This window comes from Chamaea fasciata, unplaced genomic scaffold (genome assembly GCF_029207755.1).
Source record: "Chamaea fasciata isolate MVZ Bird 193981 ecotype frontalis unplaced genomic scaffold, bChaFas1.0.hap1 SCAF_3, whole genome shotgun sequence".
NCBI lineage: Eukaryota > Metazoa > Chordata > Aves > Passeriformes > Sylviidae > Chamaea > Chamaea fasciata.
The window spans coordinates 3,352,267-3,374,067 of record NW_027094088.1 but is presented as its reverse complement, the minus strand read 5'-3'; the positions used below and the strand labels follow the sequence as shown (position 1 = coordinate 3,374,067).

The 21,801-nt window shown below is 39.9% G+C and overlaps 1 long non-coding RNA gene across 6 annotated transcripts in view; it reads left to right on the top strand.

Annotated features, from left to right (window-relative positions):
* Window positions 1–21,801, top strand: part of LOC136286315 (uncharacterized) — a 140,267-nt gene that overhangs the window by 66,379 nt on the left and 52,087 nt on the right. For 3 of the 6 annotated variants that reach the window (XR_010719843.1, XR_010719845.1, XR_010719846.1), the window contains exons 3-7: window positions 2,670–2,713; window positions 3,204–3,296; window positions 4,160–4,277; window positions 6,173–6,343; window positions 8,794–8,919. This is a non-coding gene — a long non-coding RNA (uncharacterized lncRNA). The remainder of the gene's footprint in view (window positions 1–2,669; window positions 2,714–3,203; window positions 3,297–4,159; window positions 4,278–6,172; window positions 6,344–8,793; window positions 8,920–21,801) is intronic. The other 3 variants (XR_010719844.1, XR_010719847.1, XR_010719848.1) reach the window with 3 other exon arrangements.

Below are 21,801 nucleotides of genomic sequence, written 5' to 3'. Positions count from 1 at the left end.
AACCAGAATGACGAAACATCTCTGATTAATTATCCTGCAGGAGCATTTAAATTCAGCAATTGTGATAGTTCTTAACAACTGCCGTTGATGGTATTATTTTTCATTGGGAAGAAAAATGGTTATTGCTCACATTGACCTCCAGTAAATCTTGTCACCCAGCCCATACCCTCATCTCGAATATAATTAAAGCACTCTGGTTTAATAATAGTGACTTACAAAAGTGTAAGAACTAGTATTTACATTTTCTCTTTTCATTGCTTTTAAGTTTCACGCAAAAGGAAAGGCAATGCAACTGAACTACCTTAAATGGCCATGACTGATTTATTTCTGTCTAGAAATGTTGTAGTTTACATACATCATTTTTTTTTTTTCTGGGATTACTTCAGTGCTTGATTGGACTTTTATTTTTCGGGGTTTTTTAAAATGATTTTAAATTCAATCCACAGTGTGGGGACCTTCAGAGGACTGAAGCAGTTGTTTTTATCTCGCATGAAAAAAGGTGACTAAACAAACAAATAAAAATGAGGTTTACAGCCATCTATTTCTGCATTCTGCTGTTCATGATATCCTGTGTTGTTGTAGCAACATGTTCCTCATCTATATTTAGTTTAATAGCTGCTTTTGGAATATTGCAAGCCTAGTACAGTATATTATCAAGTGGTTTGAATGACATCATAACCTATGAGTGTCATCTCTTGTGGGTTATAAAATCCTCCCAAACCTTCCGTTTGTATTAATGTCTTGTAATATAATTTTAAACCAGGTATTATAGTTTAACAGTGGAAGGATAAAATTCTGGCCTGCCTTGTACAATGCACTGGGGGAAGGAGAGGGCAAAGAATATTCTCTACCCTACTCAGGCATGGACTGGGCAAGACAGGCAGTGCTCACTGGGCTGAGTGTTTCCCAGTGGACCAGGAAAAATTTGCCAGTCTCTAGGGAGTATTTTAGGTGATCCCTGCCTGCACTGGAGAACTTGATCTTTTGCTGGAATTTGATTCGGGGACAGAAGCAGCACGTAAGCTGCGTCCTGACTTTTGCTGTATTACCACACAGTGCGCCCTCACACATCCAAATCCTCACTGGGGGTCTGTGTGTCTGTCCACTGAGAATTGAGGTGATGCTTTAAGTTTTAGCTTTCACATTTTCAGATTCTGTGCTGCCTAGGGGTGCAGTTCTGAGCCTTGTATTAAGTGTCAGTCAGCTCTCTTCAAAGATTAGGGACACAAAACAAATCCTTTTCCTGCTGAAGACCAAGGACAACTTTCAGGCCCAAAGGCACAAACAAGGGTGGCTGAAGGGAGGAACAAGAAGGATGGGACCTCACAACCTGAAGCTGGAATTGGACAATTAAACCCCAATATGCAAATTGAGCAAAATTTATAAAAATGTAAGACCTGGTGACCATCAGCCATTTTGTGATCATTCTTATTCCACCCTCGGTGTAGCCCTGGCCAGGCTCTTGTATCTTAAGGTGTATCCTAAAGGCCTTTTATCCTACTGTATTCTCTAGCTCTGTCCAGTCCCTGTTCCAGGTCAGCCTTCCCAAGGCAGCAGTTTCTGGTGACCCAGATGGGACAGTAAGGCATCTGGAAAACCCCCCTGGACCAGAGGAACACCCAGCCAAGGCATCAGAGGGACTGCCTTAAACTGACTTTAACTCAACTCAGCTAGCGTTAGTCCCACCCAGTCCAGTTGTTTTCGCAGGAAATGTGGAATAGCACCTTCAGCAGTTTGATGGGGATTCCTCGGTGCAATTCTGTCTCCTGTTTCTTGGAGAGGAATATATTTCTATCTCCTGGAATCTTGTTTTGTACCGGAGACCTCCTTAGAAGGTCATTTTAGTCACTTGTTGGGGAATCTGTGGCAGGTATCTGTCTTCACTGAAGTGAACGGGGAAATGGAAATCTCTCTGGGTGTTGTGAATTATGAATTTAAGCCTATGCTTGTGTGGAAACTTCAAGTGCACGTGGGTCATTGGCCACTATTATGGCCCTATAGCACTCACTAGATTGCAGGATTCCTAGAGTAATAAAATTAAATATGTTGCCCCTGTTGTCCAAAAGGGTCTCCCTGTGTTTTGGAAGGGAACAGACTGCTATGAAAGGGCTGCTGTGGATATTGCTGACCTCTTTGCACAGCTTTGCAGTTCTGCTTCTTCCCCCAGATTCCATCAACCACCAGCACAGAGTGTTTCTGGGTCCTGAGCTGGGGAATGAGCTATGGCAGTAAATACATTTCAGTCTAATGAAACTGCAGCCATTTTCATGGCAAACAAATAAGGGCAAGTGCGAGGTGGATAATGCAAAGTTGTCTCATTCAGTAGCGTGAGGGCAAATTGTGAAAATTCCTGGTAGAATAAACTCGATGTTTATTGCATGCACTGAGGCTCAAAAACTGCTTCTTCTGTTTGTGGTGAAAGATTTAGCATCATATATATAACTTTTATGCCATATTATTTGTCCTGGTGTAAATTTTGAAGCGTGTTTGTTTTTTTTTTTAAAAAAAATTGTTTGCTAACAGATATAATTTTTTTATTCACGAAATGTTCACCATAAATAGTTCAGCTGCTGTAATGTTCTGCCACTAGAAATGATCAATAAAACGTTATTAAAATGTACAGTCCATGCATATCTAATTCCACTTACCCACATGTTACCTAATTACAGATTTTAATCGCCTTCCCTCCACTTCGGAAAACCTGCTTGGCAATGTGAGTATGTCGAAAACGTCTGAAGAAATTCACCTTTGCTTTCAAAGAAAAGAAAAGAAATAATGTATAACGCACCAAAAAAGGTTAAATTTATCATGCTGGGAAGAGGACTGCATATCACAGAAGCCCTGGATATTTTTGGCATTCAACTTCTCCCACCCCCCTCCCCGTCTTTAATCACACCCAGAATGCAGTGCTTGTAAACTGTACTGATGTGTCAACTGTCCTCTATTTATTACATCTTACGCTTTAAATATCACCTCTGACAAACAAAAGAAAAGCAAATGTTCCTAAATTTCCTGAAGGGCTGAAACATCAAGCCCGGATTATTATTGTTTATGTCTCAGCTTTAGCAGCTCCAATGTCTCCATGGTCTGCTGTGCGCCGTGGTTGGCAATGATGGATGACCATTACAGCAGCTTATTGGAAATGGCTTGATTTATAACCTGCTCTCCTGCCTCAGTCTAATGGCTTCATTTCTTTCCTCCAGTGCGTGATGCCACAGCCAAGGTCACTGCGCCAATGGCCTTTTGTTGTTAGTTTGCTGATGACCACTGTGCCCGAGAGCCAGCACGCAGGGAGGGTGAGGAGAAGGGGGGGGACACACACAGAGCCAATCTTTACATTTTATTTTTTTTTTTCCTTCCCCCCCTCTCTCTCTCAGCCCTGATAACTGCAGCAGAACAGTAGATTAAATGCTGTCTTCTATTTGCTTCCTGTGCTCGCCAGACAAGGGGCTGCTTTATGATCCTCACTGGGAAAGTCTATTACTCACATCTACTTTAAATGACCAACATCAAATATATACAGCTACCATTAAAGCTGAGATCAATAAAAATGCCATTAAGATAGTAAAAGTTGCTGATATTAGTGAAGCCCCCAAACAAAATATTTGATTTTCTTTCAGGTTGTTAGTGAGATGGAATACGAACATATAAGAGAAAGGAGAGAGGGCCATGCCCGTGGTCAATAATTTATCTCTGAGATTCATTCAGCCTCTCACCCAATATTTCCCTCCTGTCTATTGATTCCTCATCATTATTTGTCATAAGCTGTCCTAACTCAAGGAGAAAATATGCCCTCCATGTCCAAGGGGAGTCATACCTGAAGAAATAGAAAGGAATTTCATTAAAAGCAAGAAAGGACTGCCTGGGCTTTGAGAAACTCCAGCAGAAACTTACACAGACTTGTGTTATGTGTAGGGTTTGGGAGGGCGGGGGGGGGGTTGTTGCTTTTTTTTTTTTTTTTTTTAAAGCGGTATTTGAAGCCCATTAGACAGTGCCATGACAGAAAATGCCTAAACTTTGAAGCAAGTTGCTTTGATTACATTTTGTTGCCAAGGAGCTGTGTTTGGCCCTGAATGAAAATGGGCCTATTTAAAAAAAAAAAAAAAAAAAAAAAAAAAAAAGAAAAGGAAAGAAAAGACTAAAAAGCCAACTTTGTAAGTTATTTCCAGCGATACTCTCCTGAGCCACGCTGAATCTGGAGGTGGAAGTCTCCTTCAGGAGGTCGCCAAGGATTTTGGCACCAGCAGCCTGGCCATCAAAACAAAGTACAAGTGATGGTAATATAATCATTAAGATAAACTGTAGCCCAAATGGTAAAAGCATGAGTCGCGAAATGGAATTAAATTTTTAAGTATGGTTATTTGCTAAGAGGCTGTTTAAAACAGGCAATATTTTAAGTTAATGAGACCCATATGTTTTATGGTATGTCATTCAACTGCTTTCTTTGGAAATGGCTTGGAACAATAGCTTTCATGCTTACTTTGTAAAATCCAGGAAGGATAGTGATTGGGAAGTGCACAAGTGGAAGAAAATCTGTAAGGCATAATGATGCATGTCTAGGAAGTGTCAACTGTGTGTTGGTATATTGTTATCTCAAAAAAAGTGAGTTTAACTCCTTTTACTGCAGCTGAGTATCTTGTGTTCCCATACCCCTGCTCCCCCCTCCACCCCCCCCACCCCCCCGCTTTGTGTTTGTTTTTGTTTTTTTTTTTTTTTTATTATTTTGGAGGTGAGAAACTTCATTTTGGAGGGGGCATTAATTGAAAGAGGGATAGATTTGCTTCTGCAGTTTTTGCATGCTTCTCGAGTGATATTTCTGTGCTTGCTGAAACAGATCAAGCTTGCCTTGGATATTTTTTGGGGTTGTTCTTTGCCAGGATGGCTGCAGAGGTAGTGGGGAGACACTGAACTGCCTCCCTTACCCCGTGCAATCTTTCCCCCACACAGGGACAGGTGAGCAGTGCAGACGTTTTGTAGCCAGGATAGAAAGTTGTTGGCACATAAAGGACCCATAAAGTAAATGCACACCTGATATCATTGTGGTTACCTTCTCCCCTCTCTTCTGCCTTTTTTTTTTCCTCTTTTCCTTTTTTTTTTTTTCTTTGGGTAGGCATTACTGTGGTCACACCCATTGTAGCTCTGAGGTTCTTGGTCAAATACTTTTGTTCTCCAGTTTTTAGAGGCAAATCTGTTCGAGTTAGGCCTGCCTCCAACATGCTGTTACATTTCTTGCTACAGCAACAAATATATATTCCTTCACAGAAGCTGCTTGAAAAGGGGGAAAAAAAGAAAAAAAGTCTTAAGTGGTTCTGTTTTTTTCGTGCTTTTTGTTAATTTGCACTATTAGCCAGGATAAATCATTACTGGTTTTAAGTGTCTGTGGTCACATAAATATGTACTTGTGACTCTCATTAATTCTTATCGGTCTGAAATACTGACAAAAATATATGAGCTGGGAATACCTGAGTCGAAACTGTAATTTAGTTGAAGTCTTTTTAATTATACATTCTGGATAGCATCATATAACTGGTGACAGAAATAAGCCAACCCATATTCACCTAGAACAACTATTCCTTGATACTTTGTAGACGGTCAAAAGACTAGAGGAGAAGAATGAGAAGGAGGGATTTGAAAAATAAAGTCTGTAATTTTTCACCTGCATTTTTGTGCCCACGGTCAACTTAAAGGGGGATAAAAAAAAAAATAAAAAGGAAAAGAATGAAAGAAAAGAATTAAAATCTTGGTGTGACCGATAGATTGCAGATGTTGCTTTCTTTTTTTTTACCCCAGCCTGCACTAGGGAGAAAAAATCTCTGCCTTCTGTCTTTTTCACCGTTAACTACAAAACCATGGATAAGAGATGAAAAGTTTAGGTGAAGCTTTGGTGTGGATTGACCGTGTTGGGAAAGTGCCCCAAAAGACTCTGTGATCACAGGCTGGTTCTCCCATCCCTTGGTGGTTGGTTTTTTGGGAAAGAGTGAAGCTCTGTGGGACTCAACCTGCAGTTTTGTATGTGGCAGGGAAAAGACTTTTTTAGCTTGAAGGGGAAGCGCCAAGCCCTGATTTTTATCACGAGGGAGTTTAAATGACAAATGCTATTTTGAGTGTAGAATTAGGAGTGCTAATTACAGCTGACATTGTTTTATAATTTTTTATTTCCAACATCGCACAGTGCTTGAATTTCTCAAGCTTTTGCTAGAGAGCTCTTTGCTGGCTGCATGAACAGCAGATTCTGAAATCAACTGTTTCCCTAATGAATTCAGAGAAACTCGTATGGAAACACTGACTCTTCAGGCTGATTTTTCATAAATGTGGAGGGGACTGGAGCTCTGCCCATATAAAGGTAAAAGCAGGTGTTTCTCCAGGGCTGTGCTTGGCTTCTTCGGGGGTTGCACACGCAGAAAACATCTCAACATCACTCTGTACGTAACATGTTATCAAAGCTCTACTTTATAAAATCTGTTGCCTTTTGAAAATGAGAAAATAAACCGTGACATGGGAGTTGGAGGGGTTAGGAATAGGTCCTGGTGGTAGCAAACCCCTGTGTTTACTGTGACATATTCCCTTCACTTCTTCCACTTTCCTTCATTATCTTGTTTGCTATGTGTAGCTGAATAAGCATGTAACCTCCAAGGCTGTGGAGCAGATCATTAGGAGTTACTGATTAACACCATGTTTCAATAGCAGATCCCGAGTTCTTCTTTTTACAAACTGAAGGGGTCTGGCTTTATGATTTTTTAATTAGAGTGTAAATATTGCAGCCTCATAAACTGTTTGATTTATGGTTGACAGCAAAGTTTGCACTTTGGGAGAGAACAAGGGAGGCTTCAGACGTACATTTTCAGTGCCCCCTGTTTGCCTGTAACAGCCATCCTGGTATTTTGTGTTTGGTGAACTCATCCTATCATCCTTACTGATAACGCCTGTGTGTCTAATCTGGCAGGATGGCTGAAATTCCTTTTAACGTTTCTAAGCATGAAGGAGTACTCACATTCTGTACGTTTTAACTGATAAAATGAGGGAAAAAATTTGGAGGAATATTAAGCTCACAAGGTGAGCTTAAAAGTTGATGTTCGTCATGAGGATTCCAGAGAAGTGGGGCTAGATGCATCACTGTAAATTTCAGAGGCATGAGAGAAATGGTAGATCAAAATTGACAAAGATTTGAGGTGTTGGTGGATAACAGAGGAGTATTTCTGATTTCCCTAATGCAAAATGTTATCAGGTTTTTCAGGATGAAGACTCCAAAGAGAGAAAGTCCCACCTTTCTCAGGCAATCAGTAGAACTTGGCATCTCACAAGCAGGAGGCGTGATTTAATTTTAGCTGGATTTGAATCAGCATTATTTATCAATGGGGCACCCATAATCCTCAGTAGAAGTTGTTCATCAGAAGTTCAGACTCCTCCTGGACACCAGGCTGTTTGGCTCTGTTCTTGGAGCAGGGAAAGACTTTGCCAGCACTGATCTTCTTTCCTCTATGACTCCTCCTTGCTCCATCTCCATACCTGAGCTTGCCGCCAGCATGGTTACACTTGCATGGGGATTATTCAACCCAAGACTGCTGTCAAGAGCAGTGATTTACCAAGAGAGGCCCAATTCTTTGCACAGGGGGTTTTACAAATCCTCCTTCACTAGCACGACTTGCCTCTTTCCATCTCATGTGTCCTCTGGAAACTCTTCTTGCCAGCACTGCCAATATCTGATTTGTCTGTTGAGATTTTGGGGGGGGAAATGCGTTTTGGGGCGGCTGTTTGTTGTGTTGGAAGGATTTGGGTTTCTTCGCTGGGCTGCCTTGCGGTCCTTGTAGCCTTTACACAGCCTGCCTGCACCATTCCAGCGTGGCTGTGGGCAGGGGCTGGAAGAAGCTGAGGGCATGGTTGGTTTGCCTCTCTCTGGGCATGCAGGAGCAGCATAGCCTCACATGAATTTGGTGACAGAGATGAAGAAAGTCAAAGCAGACAGTTTCCCTTAATATGTACTCGATTTAGAACAGAGCATATCAGTTAGAAATACTGGACAGCTCTCTGTCCCCAGATACATCACACAGTGTCCAGTGCTGGGATGGTCAGGACAGAGTAAAATCTGCATTATGAGTTCTCCTTTCCACCTCTTAGCAGAGCCTTTCTGAGTCCCCACATTGCTCTTTTCTCTGCTTGAGCACAAGGGTCCACCCCTCCTGTCTCAGACCAAACCCCTGGGAGAGGAGGCAGGCAGCTGCTCCAAGCCAGGATCTTCACAATTGAGCACTTTCAGAAAACTTTGGTGCACTGTTCACCTTCTTGTCTCTGTAGCAAGAAGACTAGGAGCATAATTTCCTTTTAATGATATCCAAAATGTTCATGAACAGTGATGAAATCCAAAAACATGCCATAGTGTCAGATTCACCTCTCTTTCTGCTGGAGCTGTATTTGTTTTACTACAGGAAGTATTTTGTGGCTCTACAGTAGCAGCCCAACTTTTGTTGCCAAATGCCAAAATAGTGAAGTTTGGTGGTTGTTTTTTTTTCCATCAAACTTGTTGAAAGGCCTTTCAGTGCAAACTTGATGTGAATGGCAATCACAAATATGTTTACAGATTATGTCTCCAGTCCCATCCTGGTAAACGTTTTTGCACATGGTTAAATCTGCATTTGTAATTGCCTAGAGAATAAAATCAGAAGTGGTGAATGTAGGAAGATAATAACTTGAACTGAACTGTTTTCTTGTTCCTGTTTAATTTTGAACCTGTTCAACCTTTGTGGGTTCAAAAGTTCACCTCAGTCTTGACCATTATTGAACTTGGATTCTGTTTAGGAGAAACTGCGACTCCGAGTAAAGCAAAGGGTCAGAAGACAATAAATCCAGCAGAATACATAAAGTGATAAATGAAGAAGGCAGAAAGACAGGGGAAAAAAAGAAAAGAAAAGTAGCACATATTGGGTGAGTTCTTGGTTTTTTAATGTTGAAAGGTGTTTCGCTGCTGACCGCACTGAGGCTGGGATTTCTTTCGTAACACCTGGTTCAAAAACCCTGGAATTCCACCAGAATGTTTCCATTACCTGTAGTATTCCTGTGTCACTTATAATGAGCTTTGTTTTGTAGCTCTAATGCATGCTTTAGCTCCCAGTGGCCCTTAGCTGCAACATGTAGCAGCCCAGTCTTTTGGGGCTGTGGGGGAGAAGTCAAATTACAGGAGAGAACGGCTTTTCCTCATCTTCCTGTTTCCCCACAGAGGTTTCAGAGCCTCAAATGCACTTATCTTTGCAACCCAGTTTCTTTGTGACTCAATTTCTTTTGTGTTTATTGAGCCCCTCTGTGATACAAATGAAGCTGGTGCCAAACATTTTATTACAAATTTCGTGTGAGAAAAGACCAAGAATATTTCAGTGCGTGTGTGTGCTTACAGCCTTCAGTATCCTCAACAAGAATTTCTTGTGTTGTTAGTGCTGAATTTGAGGATTATTGAATCGGAGTGTCCTAAAGGTGAAGCCCAGTTTGCTTTGCAAGACATGTTTAATTTTCCCTGTGTTTCCAACAAGGAAGCAGCAATTTGGCTCGGTGTCTTTGCTTGCAAAAGCCCCAGACTTTTATCAGGAAAATGCAAAAGTTATGTAGGGGCAAAGCTGCACCAGAGGTATGTAAAGTGATTTAACTCTGGTGCCTTCATGGAGCAAGAGAGATTAGTAGGAAATACAGATTTTTCTGATAGTGTACCGAGCACTTCAATACTTTTTTGGGTTGACATGTCAAGACTTATCTTAATTATCAGTATTTTGGTATTCTTGAGATCCTAGTGCTTCACAGAAAAAATTGACAGAAATCCACCCATCATCAGCATGTAAAAGGATTTCCTTTCTTTTTTCCTTGCAGTAACGGAACTGAGCAGATTCCTGCTCCAGTTCTACTGAGTTTATTTTGCTGGAAATTATCCACCTTCTTTTAAAAGTATTAGTATTGATTGAACAGTAAAAAGAATTAAAAATCAAGGATTCATATTTTAAAACTTACTTCTATAGCATGCAGCATTTAAAAAGTAAGATAATTTCTCTGAGTTCCTTGGGAAGTGTTTCTAGTCTATGAAAGAGCCCAGACTCATTGGGTTAAGTACTTGAAAACTGAAGGAAGCGCTCCAAACATTGCAGAAAGTCGAAGGTTTTAAAGAGGCAGAGAAGTATTTGAAATGCTGCTTTCAAGTCAAGTCAGGGTTTTCCAGCTCAGAAATATTTCTTGTTGTCAGTAAACTAAAAATGGAAAGAAAAAAAAAAGAATCCAAACCCTGGAAAGGAAGGGAAGTCAGAGAACCTGAGTAAGTGATGATTTATCTGATAACAAAAATCCTACTACCCTAATCATTCATGGTTTATTTCTTTGGCATGCAACAGTTAAGAAAAATCCTCTGAGCACCAGTAATTCCACTATTGCGAAAGCCAAATCCCTCATTTAAACTTTTGAGACAATTTTTCCATTTACTTCCCTGCCACTCAAAGAGCAGAAATCATAAGCTCACTCATACCAGTTCACCTCATCAATTAGGAAAGAGACAGGAGTTGCTTCCAGATGAAAAGGGGATGCAGCAGAGGAAAAATGTGCTGGAAAATCAAAATTGATTGCCTCTAATAACTTCTGGATAGTGTTCCAAGCTTGGGTTGGCCACATTGAGACATCCTTAAACTTTGTGAAAGTTGAGATTTGGAGCTGTCTGCTAGAACAGAATCATCAGAGAACATTGCACTTAATTAAAGAAACTGATATAGAGAACAGAGCCAGCATTTTGTCTTATTTAAAATAATTAAATCATAAATTAATACACTTTAACCCAAATTTGAAAACCTAAAGCCCAATCCCAAATTTTAAGTTCATGCCTGCTGCCAGCACTGCCATTTGATAGTGCCCCACTCTTACAAGTAGCAGGATTATGGTTGATGAATTCTTCGTGTTGACACATGAGAGTTAAATGCAGAAAAGTGTTTGCCCCATAGTTTGGGGGTTTTTTAATCTGTTTTAACACCACCTTTGGCATCTGTAAAGTTCTAGAGTATTAAAATAAAACCTTAATGGGCAGAGTGGAAATCTGTAGTTTCCAAGCTCTCTGGTGGAAAAGTTGTTTGCGTTTGATAAATAAACTCCCAAAGTAAGTTAGTTGGAGAAAATTGTAATATAATCATCAATCAAAACATGTCTTAGGCAGCAGAGAAAACAGTGTTGGTTTGATACGTTTCTTTAAAAGGAGAAATTTTTTTCCATACTTGTATCAGGCTTGCAAACCACTTGAATTTTTGTTCAACCTTCATCCCGAGTTTTAAGAGACAGATTTAAAACAACATTATTGGGGACTCTTCCCGTGAGTTATCTAGTTTAAGGGAATAACCACTTTCATGTGGGTGCAGAGTGAGTTAGAAAAAGCCACTCACACAAGCTACCAGTGCCTCATGGTGAACCTGGGAGGATTTACGAAGTTCTGTCTAGGTCCCTTTCGACATTTTCAATAATTATTTGGATAATGAAGTGAAATTATTAAACTTGCAGGTGACACCAAGCTGGGGGGAGTCTGAGGCAGGTTGTCGAATGGGACTAGATTTCAAACTTGTCTTGACAAACAGGAGAAACAGCCCAGAGCAGCAGAGTGCAATTGGTGAGACCAAATGCCAAGCTCTGGGCATGTGTGGAAATGAATACTCTGAAAAACACAACCTAGGAAACACCTGTTTGATGAGAAAGGATCAAATAGGACTCCAGTAGGTGAACACAAAGCTGTTTTCGTGGAAAAAGCAACTATGTCCAAGGCAGGGAAGACTGTGCATACAGAGATGAGGAAGGGAAGTCATCATCTCCTTTGTGAGACTTTTTCTGTGGTGGTGTGCTTGCTTTTGGGTGTGATAAGGAGAAAAATGAGCCCTTGTGGGAGAGGTTGCAAAGGGAGCAAGATGATTTCTTGGAGGCTTGCCAAACGTGGCGTTTTGAGGACAGACTGAACTAGGGCTGTGTAGAGTGAAAAAGGGAGGATGGTTACAGGCATCAAATCTATAAAGGGTGGCTGCACAGAGAAAGGGAATATTTTTTCCTCTGTGTCCCCTTGACACAGAATTAAAAATAGTGGGGATAAACTATAGAAAATAAGATTGTTAGGTGCTGGGGAGCATATTCTGACAGTATGGACTTCATGGACTCAGGAGGTTGAGGAATTCCAGGCTCCAAGAAGTTTTGCTAAATGTCTGGATAAAGATGATTCTTCTTCAGAGCATTCCATTGACAGGATGACTGTCATGAGGCCTTAAGTTTAAAGTTAAATAGTGAAAAACTGAATTTCTAGAGCATTTTTTTTTCAGGAAAATACTAGTGAAGGAAAATTTCCAAAGAAATAACCCCGTTATCATCCCTCTTAGGGGGACTGTTTATAGCTGTGCACATCCCCAACTCAAAGCACTTCCAGGGTCACTATGGATACCTCTCCTTGCTCTTTGCAGGAATCTAGCATTGAAAACTAACTACTTAGAACTAGAAACAAAGAAAACAAACCAAAAATAGAATGTTTCCATGAGCCAGTGTTATTCATATACTGTATTGTGAAAATTAAATGTAAAATCATGTCTTTTGGTGACCAAGAAATGACACAATGGAAGAACACAACAGAGTGTAAATAGAGGGTAAATAGAGGGTAAAGTGTAAACTAGCAGTGCAGTGCTAAATGAAAGGCTTCCCTTCCTTCAAGGGTATTCCCTTCCAGGGTAAGATATACTGCTTTACCTTGAGATTCTCTTTTATTTCATGACATTTCATCTTTAGGTTTTTTTTGTTATAGCTTTATTTCACCCCGTGCAGCGCGGATCCATCTCGTGCTTTCCAAACGTGCTGAGCAGGGAGAAATCTGTGGCATTAATTGAGAGAGAGAGAGAGAACTCGGTCATACAATAAATGTTTGTGAGATTTACGCAGGCACAACGGGAGAGGCTGGGATTTTCCCATGCAGCCTAACTTTTGGCATTTTAGTGCCAGTGTTGTGGCATTGATATCAAGGGGTGTGACACCAAGATCAGTGGGGCCCTACAACAATTAAGAGCAGGTTGATCCATGAGCAGGCTCTTAGACACAGAGGCAGGCATGCAGCCTGCTGCTCACAGAAGTCTCCATCAGCACTTTGGTATTTCTTCCTGAAGAGATCTCTTTTGCAGAGGTCAGGACTGCTTGTCAGGTATTTCCCAGAATTGTCAGGTCTCTCTGGGGCCCAGCAGGCTATGGTGTATAAAGCCACAGCACTGACATATCACTTACCCAGTTCTGCTAGACTTATCCTCCTGGTGAAGTATGCAAACTGTCTCTGTCTCGTGCAGCATTTGCATTATCTAAAGCTCACTATGCAGGCTGTGGTCCTTTTTTTTTTCTTTTTTTTTTTTTTTTTTCCCTTTGCAAATGCTGTTTAAATATAGCATCCATAAATAAACGTTAAATAATTCATGAACATAATTTTGTAAATTCTGCTAGGCCACACCTCTCCAGGGGCATATTTATGAACGTGCGTCAGCCTGGAATCGATGCGTCTGCCAAGCGTCCTACCTCTGAGGCAGAATTCCCACATCCAGCCCCAAAAAAATGCTGCAAACGACTCTGATTCCACTCCGCTAGTAATCCATCATGCTGTCACTTTAATTCAGATGCTGCTACTTGTTTTAATAACATACATCTTACACAAAGAATATTGCTAACACAAGATTCTCGAGGTAGATTTTTACAGCCTCATAAAATGGTATTAACCCTTTGATCCCTGATGTTCTTTTCATGCAGCTTTTTTTTTTTTTTTTATGCTTATCAATAACCTGTGTTCGTGGGGTCTATTCATGCTGGAGAATCTGACATCAATCACTGCAGTAAAAATATTATTCCTCCAGCATTACCCTAAAGAATTATGGAAAGAATAAAAGTGTTATTGCAGGAATTATTTAGCAAACAATAGACGGATAAAATGTATTATGGTAAGTGTTAAATTATATCACCACATTACAGAAAACTACCTGAGATAGCACAGAAGGTAGTTCAGTGCTTTTTCTAAGTAGTTCAAAGAGAACAATAGCAGAATCCCACAAAAGATTTTACTATGAAACCCTGGAATGACAAGGCAAATGATGTATTATCACATAAAATGATAGTTTACAGGGGAAAAAGAAAATTCTACTTGCCTATTTCTGAGTTGCACCTGGTGATATTTTGGGAGTGAGAGGAGGTGAATAATAGTAATTTACACTTAGCTGCTTAACGCTCAAGTATTTAAGGGACTTACTTGTTAGGGTTTTTTGCATGTCTTTATAGAAATGCCTTCCTTCTGTTGTAACAGAGCAACGTGGAATATGCAATTTAAAAAAAAAAATATTTTGCTTCTGTTCCAAAGAAAGAACGCTCCGAGTTATTTCTTTCTACCTTCTCCCTGCTGTTTTCCCTTTGAGGTCAGCACCAGGAATTAGAAGAGGTTTTACAGAAATGCTTGATTAACCCAATTACTAAAATCATGCCAATATTTTTGGTAAAATTAAGGATACCGAAACAAGGTTGGGTTCCATGATTTCACCAAGTAGACTCTTATCAGTTAATGCAGATTTAGAGAGGGGGAAAAAAAGCATAATGTTGCACTGGGCTCATGGGATTCATTTGATCAACATGATTAAATTATTTCCTTACTCAGCTAGAAGGAAATTACTAGTAACCAGACATTATGTGTCTGTTAATTATGTGCAATAAGGTTCTCTGCTATCACACCACCTCTTGCATTCACGTTCTGTGTGTCTTAGAGACATTTTCATTTTTAAAACCTAAATATTGAAAAGGGATGGCTATAATTTTCTTTCCCCTATTTAATAAGTATCTAACGTGCCAAAAAAGCACTTGTAAGAAGCAGCTGTTTGTCCTTTGGGTATCATAGGTAAGTTTGTGGGGGTGACATGCCAGCATTTCACATGTTTTTTGGTTGCCCCCACCAGGATTTTCTTTTTGTGTTGCAATTGTTCATTTTTTGTAAATGGGATAATTTGTTATCGTAAGGAATGAGAAGGACAGTTTGCCAGAAATCTGTAATTTTCTTTGAAATAGTTAATCTCCCTGATGCAGGATCTGCTCACCTATATGTTGTCTTTGTGCCAGATCTACATTCTGCTCTGATGCTGCCCAATCTAGGATTTCAAAAGGATTTTTTTTATAAAGGAAGAAACATATGGTACAAGAGAGGCCTTATTCTTTTTTCTAATGAAATGATGGGCTTCTGTTTCATATTAAAGTGTTAATAGGTCTGAAATTAGGTCTCAAAAAAGAGAATAGTGCTTTTAAAATTCTTAATATGATTCATTATCTGCAGTCAAAACCAGATGACATTTATTTTTATCCCAAAAATAAAAAAAAAGCCAAGCCACAAGAAAAGAAAAAAAGAAATCCTGGATTCAGGCTCTGATTTATCAAATGGAAAGCTCTTTAGAATCAGAGCCTGGGCTGGAGGCTGGAGGTTTTGTTCGAGTTTGAGAACCTTCATATGTTTTTGAAACCCAAACAAATATTTCAAAGAAGGTGGTGTCACATTTGAAGTAAGTGATCCTATTAGGATCAGTGGGACACGGCTGCTTTGTTGCAGGAGTGGGGCAGCATTTTCCTGTGTGATAGTGTGGGTGTACTGCTAATACACCCAGACATCACTTTCATCTGAAACGCCGAGAGGACTGAACTCCCCTCCTGCACTTTGGCTTTCAGTGTTAATAATGAATGAATAAAAGTTCAGGGGATAGAAGCTAAATGGATATTGTACTTTAAATTAAAAAAAAAAGAGGAATATTTAACTAACGGCATGCCAAGCTGTTCAGAAACGAGCAAAAGACAGTAAATGGACAAATTTATTACAAGTTGTTGGGAAGGCTGTACCAAGGCATCTTGTGGGTTGCACTGGCATAAAACACTGGGAATTTCAATACAATTAAAAAATGGATGTTAATTAGATCACTTTTGCCTCTCATTTTTTTGGGTGATCAGATAGGGGCACCAATCATCTAAAGGGATGTGTCCCTTCCACTGCTCCCACTTAGCTGTGTTGGATCTAGCATTTTCAAGAATCTGACTCAGATATCTCAAAAAAACCTGACAAACAGTTGCCCTGAATTAGAGGCTTCACTTAAATTTTGTGCCAAGGTGAATTTTCTTAGCAAATTTCTTAAATTAGCACATATTTAAATGCTCTGCAAATCCAGGCCAGGAAGTCCAAGACATGTCATTCACTTCTTAGAAGGTGCCTTCAGCGCCTCAGGACTAAATAATGAATGTTTGACGGCATTTTCTTGGTTATAGGGATTTTTTGGGTGCAATCTGTTTTGTCACAGTTAGCTTCCATAGGATAGCCATCTCTCCCATACCCTGCTATTTCAGATCACTGGTTTTCTCTGTGTGTGCCAGGAAAGTAACCGGGGATCTAATGGATTTTGTAGATCTTGGGCATTGCCAGTAGGCAGCCTAGAAACCACTTTCTCTGGAAGCATCATCTGGATGATGCCTTCAGACTTTGATTATTACAAACCACCAAGCTGCAAGTGGCAGTGGTCTCTCTTGGCCAAGAAATCTTGACCAAGAAATTCATCTTCATTATTAAATATCAGCTCACATCTAGAGCAGATCCAGCTCAGAACTGTCATCAACACTTTTGTAGCGTGTGGCAAATAGGAGCAAGAACCAGCCTAAGGTTTGATGTAAACTGTACCAATGGCTTCTCTTCCATAATCTGCCTCTCACCTCCAGGTGCTGGAACTACTTACCAGGCACTTGGAGATGCTCTCCAACCTGAGTGGAAATGGTTGTATTGTAAGTAGGGCTTGTGCTCAGTTGTGTCAAAGTCACAAAACAACCGTCCTCAGCACTTTTTTTGAGGGACACAAAAAGAATTATATAGCAAGGAGCTAATCCCAAAATGATGTGCGTGTATGTGGAGAGGTATGTCTGACATTCACATTAATACCAAATGAGTTCATCATGATTAATGTTATTACATTAAATATCCAAGGAATTAATAATGATTAGACCATTATTTCAAAGGGTTACTAGCATGACACCAGCTCATTTTTTAACAGCTGTAGACACCTGGGTTTGTACTTTTTTTCTCACTGTGCATTTTCAGTCCTCACCTCCTTTGACCAAATATACTCACTTGGAATTTCATCTTACTGAATTTATGATTTTATGGCTGTGTTTCCTGTCAGGACCAAATCCAAGTCCTGATGAAGTCATTAGAAGCTTTGCTGTTCACTTCATTGCTGCAAAAAAGGCTGAGATCCTGATTTCCATGGACTGACAAGCACTATTTCCATTGGGTTTGTTGGACTTTTACGTGCCTCCTTGAACCTAGAAAAAACCTAAGTGAATATTAGTTTGGAATCTTTTAAATGTGTTTTTAGAGGATCTTTGCTTGAAGGACAGTTATTTATGTGCATTCTTCTACCTTTAAAAAAAAAATTCCTTCACAGAGGTCAGTAAGGAAGTCCAAATTACAGGTGTAGTATTATGCTTTAAATAAAAATGCCTTAACTAAGGAAAAAAAAAAAAAAAAAGGTCAGATGCAGACTTTGCAAATAGGAAAAAAATGCCTGAAACAGATGATTAAGAGCTATGTGTTTTACAGGAATTGCTGCCGACACTTGGGTAATCCACTATTTCTAGATGCACAAATAGTATTGTATTCCACACTTTTAATAAAACTAAAGAAGCCAAAAGATCTCATAAATTATCTACTCAGTAGAGACAACTAAAACCTACTAAATCTGTTTTGAAGTACTAATGTCATATACAGTGTTTAAAAGTGGTGCATATCAAAATATCATTTTCAAAGGGGGGAAAGTAAATATTTTTCTATTTTTAATTGGAAAATCTTATATAAAAATAAATCTTGTAATATTTACCTGCTTTTCTTTACTTTTTGTCGATGCTGAATTTTAAAGGCCTTGGCTATGATTAAATTGCTTCTTGATCAGCTGCTGCTGATTAGTCATTTCAACCTTTTCACAGATATTAGGACTTGCAGTTTGGCTGTCATTTTTTCCCAGCTTTAATTGTTAGCAATTTTTCTGTGGTTGCTTTATAAAACGGTAGCTTAGGGTTTTACCTTGGCCTTTTGTTCTGCAGTACAAGAAATGAAAGAAAAGAGGAATTAACACGTTGTAATTTGTTGTGATGTTGTTTTTCCTATAGGTTTCCCTGCTCTGTCCAAGGCATGCCAATATCTTCAGAAAAATACATCTCTGTATATCTTTATATTAGGAAATTAAACTTGTCAGGGACCATTCTGTGGCAGTAAGGCTCTTGGGCACAATGCTACTCACTTGCCTGTTATTAGACATTTTTACCTTCAAAAATGGGCTGGTTGCACTGTTGGGAATGGTCCTTGATCCATGAAAATACCCAATCCTTGCCAAGGATTTGGCCAAGGGAATGGTGGATATGTTGAGTCAAAACATGCAAGGGAAGCAACTGATGGTAGAGCAGCAGAAGTGGTGGTGGTGTTGTTTGTAGAGTACACTTTGATCTCTCTTGCTGCCAAATACTGGTTCAGAGATGAATTTTTCTACTTCCAGTGTTTGGGTCCGTGTTCTCTGTGTCCATTTTGTACCCTCGTGCACTGATTTTGCAGATGAGTTCTATTTTCTCTATTAGTTCCTTTCCCTATCAGTTGACGTCAGCAGATAATGGTAACACTTTCTGTCTTTAAAAATCTTGTTGCAGAAGTCTGAACGTAAAGTTTGGGATCAAAGTCTCCTGTTTATTATCTTCTATTTAAATCTATGCTTACGCCTCATGGAAAGCATCAAGATTAAAGTGTGTATTTCAGTGCACGAACTTTGATTTGGCTGATTTTCTGCATCAGATCAATATATTCCACCTTAAAAATCTGAGTATCTGAGTCCAGTTGAATTTATTGAGATCTATGTATTACATGTTAAATACTCTCTAAACTATGTATCATTATCAAACATAAAGACAATCAAATAATGTACAATGGGGTCTTTTGTGCAGAGTAATCTGCCTGCTGGAGAAACAGACAGTCTTGTCAGTAGTGATATAGAGAGATATCACTGTTTTTCTTGTTCCTCAGTTATGAGTGAATTTCTCTGCTCTAAATCTACCTGCAAAATAATTATAGAAAAATAGAATATTCTGCTTTCAGGTTTGGATGGTGTGAGCTGACTGAAGAAAAGTTCATCTTCATGAACGTGCTTTGAAAAGTGCAGTGAGTTCCACCGGTATGCGGTACAAAGACAGGGTACCAAGTCTGCTAGGAGTAATTTGAACTTTTATAATGTAGAATCAACCTCCTACGTGCATGCTTTAGTTCTGGTTTGTTTTGCTGCAGGAACGCCTAGAGGCTCCTGAGAGATTTCTTCTCCTTGCAGAAACAGGCTCAGGGCAGGGAGGACACCTCAGAAATAGATCCTGCTTGACTGCCATCTGGACCAGGGCATAAGGAGACAGGTTGGAGAAGGCTGAGTGTGGAAATCTTTCCAGCATGGTGAAAGAAAAGGGTGTGGGCAGTGTGGTGTCTCAGGACTTTGCTCACCCTGTTGTGCCAAGTATTTTGGTTGTCTGAACCCTTCTGAGGACCGTGGAGGACACCAGTGTGAGCTGTGCTGCTGGCTCTAGGGGAGGCAGACGTTCCCTGGCTCCAGCACTTGTCAAAACTTGTGATAGAGGAAGGTTCAAAATTGCGACAGCAGCACCAAACCGCTTTGTGTCATTTGCTTGGCAGGAGGGACAGGTGAGGGCAGCCTCAGGTGGTGCCACACCTGTGTTGGCAGAGCCCCTGTGGGGCTGGGACCTGCATCTCCCCATATTGACCTGGCAGATGGTGTGACAGGCTCACCTGCCCCCCTGCCTCCCCCTGCAGTGGGTCAGCAAGACTTACAGCAGTCTAAACTGGGAGAGTGTTACCTACTTAAAGTGGGGTTTTTTTTCCTGACTTAATAAGAATTTTTCATCTATAGCGAGCCAGCTTAAAATATTGTCTATACACAAACAGTCATTCTGAATAATAGGCCTGCACACAGTAAATGTCAGCTCTTTAAATCACAGAGGACTTCGGAAGCGGAGTAGAGAATGCTTCATAACAGTTTAAACTTCAGCCTCCCATTTATTATGTATGTGTTTATAAATCTCTGAGGGGCACTCTTTTCCCTCCTGGGAAGCCCAAAGGAGCAGGGTTGTTTGTCAGCCCGGCTGGGTGGTGCTGTGGCTGCTCCTTTGCATCCTGACCCCATTTGGTTTCAAGGTTGGTATCCAAGGTTGTGCCTGAGGAAATTTTATTTTCTTTTCTCCTAATAGCAGCACGGAGGGCCTTTTATTTCTAGGAAAGATGGTACAGGCAGAACAAAAAAGTGGTGAGGGGTCAGCAGAGCAGTGTTGTGCTGTGTTTTTCTTTTTGAGCCGAGCATGAGTGATCACCACTTTTAGAAAAGGGCCCTCAGTTTGCCACAGAGGAAGAGTGTAAAGGTATCTTGCCTCAGCCGTGGCGTTGAAAAATTTCTTCAGCATTCCCATCTATCTTGGTTAGTATGAATACTTTAGCATTAAATGGAGAAAAGGAGAATCCATCAATAGTTAATAACTGACCTTAAGATAGGAATTCAAAGTTCACTGCAATTAAACCCAAGTGTCAGCAGAACCCACAAGGGAGGCTATCAATATATTTGACTATACCTAGGCATAGATGGCAGATTTAAATTCTATAAGGGAAAGGACTGTGCATTATTCCTAATAAAAACATATCCTTGTGCTGTCTTATATCACAGACAAAACACAGAAGTTCTGTGTTATGAATGATAGTAGGAGAAAACACACTGAAAAGCGAATGTGATTCTGGATGGAATTTCATCACATGACTCTATTGTAAACCAGATGTTTGTCAGATTCGGTGGGAGAACGTATCCATCTTGAAATTTTTAATAAGGTTACATAAAGGATTAAAAGCAAACATTTACAATACATAGGATTTAAAGATAATTATATTTTTTCTTAAATTGGTTATTTGCTTGGTAGATTGTTAAAAATATTTACATAATCTATCTATGGTGCAGTGCACCTCATGGATGGCTTCTTTCATTATGTGGTTTGATGTACATCCACAGCGTCAGAAAAACAAAACATAAAGAGACTGTTCCACAGACATAAACAATGCATGTGATATAAAAAATATGCCTTATTATTAAAAAAAAAAAATGGAATCTGCAGCCAAATCCAGGAGTTCTGGGGTGAGATTCTGCTGCCTGGAAGAGAGAATTATACTTCTCTATGAAAAGCAGTGATTCTCTCACTGCGAGGAAAGCTGGCTCTGGGTAAAATGTACATAGGTTTTTGCTCCTGCTGCTGTAGCCGTTTTTTCCTTCAGTGTCTTCCCCCTTCTAAGAAGGAAAAACAGAGATTAAAGCTTGAAAAAGGGACAGAGAAATGAGAGAAAGGGAATCTTAGGTTTGTAGCTGGGACTTCATAAGAGATTACTTTGCTTTTGCAAATCTGTTCATGCCAGATTCCTTTTCATACCTGTGCTGGTTTTTGTGGGGCTACATTCAAGGCCACTAACTCTCAGGATTATTTTCCCTAGTATTCTTTTTACTGGCAGACAATTTACAAGGAAACTTCATGGCAGGATGTATCAAGTTTACACAGAGATGTACACATCAATGCTGCATCAGTATAACACTATAATGGCCTCAGAAAAAAAAAAAAATGCTGAACAAATCTATGTGATGAGTCCGAGGTTTTTACATGAAATCATATTTAAAAGAATAGGAAGATGAATTCATCATACTTCCTGTTTTATTTTGG